Raw genomic sequence first — 2204 nt, forward strand, 5'->3', positions numbered from 1 at the left:
GCAGCAGCTCAGCTCCTGTTCCCGGGAAGCCTGCAACGGGGACTTTCGAAAATAACTGGAGCAGCATTCGGGTTAGGGTCCGTGTTCTCCGCCTGCGCGAGGACGGGGTGAAGTGCCCAAGGCGAGCAGGGGGTGCGGAGGTGCGGGTGCCGGTGCCTTGCAGAAGGAGGGAGCCCCGGCTGCAACGCGCCGACTCTCTCTTCGGCCCTCGGAGCGCAGCAGCCAGCGGACGAGCGGCGGGACCCTGGGACGCGACAAGCAAGGTGAGACAGAGTCCTGAAGTCACAGGATCTCTATCCGCTGCTTCTTCGCCTTTGGGACCCGGCGCTGCGCGGCTGTGAGCAGCAAGGAGCTGCGAACTGCCCAGGGGTAGAGGGGCAGGGAACCAGCTTCGCTGTTTGCCCGGCCCATCTCTTTTTCTCCCGCGTGCTGGTGCGCGCCCTCATCCCTACACCTTCGCATCTTTATCTCCTGGTCCCTCTGGCTCCGCCGGACGCCTGGGTTCTTCTAGGACTCCAGAACCCAGTTTTCCTGTGCTTCTTTGTCATCCCTCCAAGATCTTCTCCTCTGGGCTTCGCTGTCACTGCCCTGACGGTCTGGGGTTCCTTTGCCTGCCTCAGCCCCACTATCTATTGCCCTCTAACAGTTTCTGCTTTGTGCCTCCTTCTCGCAACATCTTCTAACTCTAGAGGCTCCTCTGCTGGCTCCCAAGTCAGGAGCACACTCCTCTTCTTCCTTGAAGCTTTTACTTAACCTTCACTCGGACAGTCTTCAGCTCTTAATGTCTTCCTTTTTTGGTTTAATCAATGTTGACTAATGATTTTCTTAGAGGTTTATAATCTAGCCTATGGTTTACTGAAAGCGATGAGATCATTCCTTTGCTAAATATCCTTAGTATTCCTTAGCGAGGGAACTTTAAAGTTTCTTTCTAGGTTTCAATAACTTAGCCCGAGAACCATAGCCGCTTAAAATGTATGTATATATGTTTGTATGCAATCGTCGTACATAGTCCTAAGTCTGATTCTTCCCCAGCTGCTGAGCAGGCCTGAGAGAGAGGGAATTGGTGGGACTTGTGATGCCTGGCTCCATTTCCGCATCTGTAAACTAAGATGTTCATCATTTTAATGCAGTCAGGACTTAAGTGGTTTGTGATAAAGTCGCTCAAGTTAGCATAGGCTGGTTACTAAACACATTGAATGGTAACTAAGAGACTCTGGGATTTAAAACTGCCTCAGTTTGGAGGGCACCTGCTTTTTTTTGTTTGTTTAAAGAAGCCACAATTTCTTAGAGTAGATCTTATACTTGTATAAACTCTCCAGAAACAGCATTTTAAAACCATGTAGTTTTTTTTAAAAAAAGACTACTCTTAGCAGTATCACTTTCTTCCCATGCAGTTGCGGTGTTAGCTCCCATACTGAGAAAGGTTCATTTGCTCACTTGCATGCTGCAATTATTGCGTGAAGAAAATTGAATGGAGAAGCTCAAAGTAGAGGCAAATACCAGTCAGCAATCACATGCTGACGTATGCATCTGTGTTTTTGGAAAGAGGTTGTATCTAGTGCTCAAATCTGAAAACTGAGAAAATGAAATAAGTAGTTATGATGTCATTTTACATCTAAAAATATTAGCTCTTTTGACTGCAAGTTCTTAATATCCTTATACTTAACAGTGATAGAATTGTTTGCTTGATGTGTGACCAAGTGTTGCCATTGACACACTATACACTAATTGGCAGCAATCAGAGAAGAAACCAAGTTGTGAATGAAGATAATGGCTAAATTTCACCATCCTGGTAACACTTTTTATGGCAGTGAGACGAGAGTGGTTTCTGCTGCAAAATCAAATGATGTAGTTTTAAAATAGATAAATAAAAACCCCAATTTCCCCAGATTTTTAATCTGCATTTCTAAAAGCACATTTTAAAAAGTGTGGTGTGACTATATAGGGTTTAGTTGATGTTCTGAAGAAAGGTTTCATTAGAACAGTAAATGCTTTTCATTATCAGTTTAGTTAGATAACTTGAAGATGATTTGTAGTTTCCCTATTCATTTGATACATTCCTGAGTTTACCTTTAGTTCTATTAAAAAATGGAATGTAATAGGGAAAGGATACTTATCCTAATAGGCTCGCCTTTCTAATGCTGTAATTTTCTTTTTTTCTTTTTTTTTGAGACAGAGTCTTGCTCGGTTGCCTGGGCTAGAGT

General features: G+C 44.5%; 1 protein-coding gene across 2 annotated transcripts in view; it reads left to right on the forward strand.

The window, feature by feature from the left end:
* Positions 1 to 6: 6 nt before the first annotated feature.
* Positions 7 to 2204, forward strand: part of KLHL13 (kelch-like family member 13) — a 210248-nt gene continuing 208050 nt past the window's right edge. The window contains exon 1 of one of the 2 annotated variants that reach the window (XM_012653528.1): positions 7 to 263. The gene's annotated coding sequence lies outside the window, so the exon portion shown is untranslated. The remainder of the gene's footprint in view (positions 264 to 2204) is intronic. The other variant, XM_012653529.1, reaches the window with a different exon arrangement.

The sequence above is a fragment of the Propithecus coquereli genome, unplaced genomic scaffold (assembly GCF_000956105.1).
Source record: "Propithecus coquereli isolate 6110/MARCELLA unplaced genomic scaffold, Pcoq_1.0 Scaffold422, whole genome shotgun sequence".
In the NCBI taxonomy this organism is placed as follows: domain Eukaryota; kingdom Metazoa; phylum Chordata; class Mammalia; order Primates; family Indriidae; genus Propithecus; species Propithecus coquereli.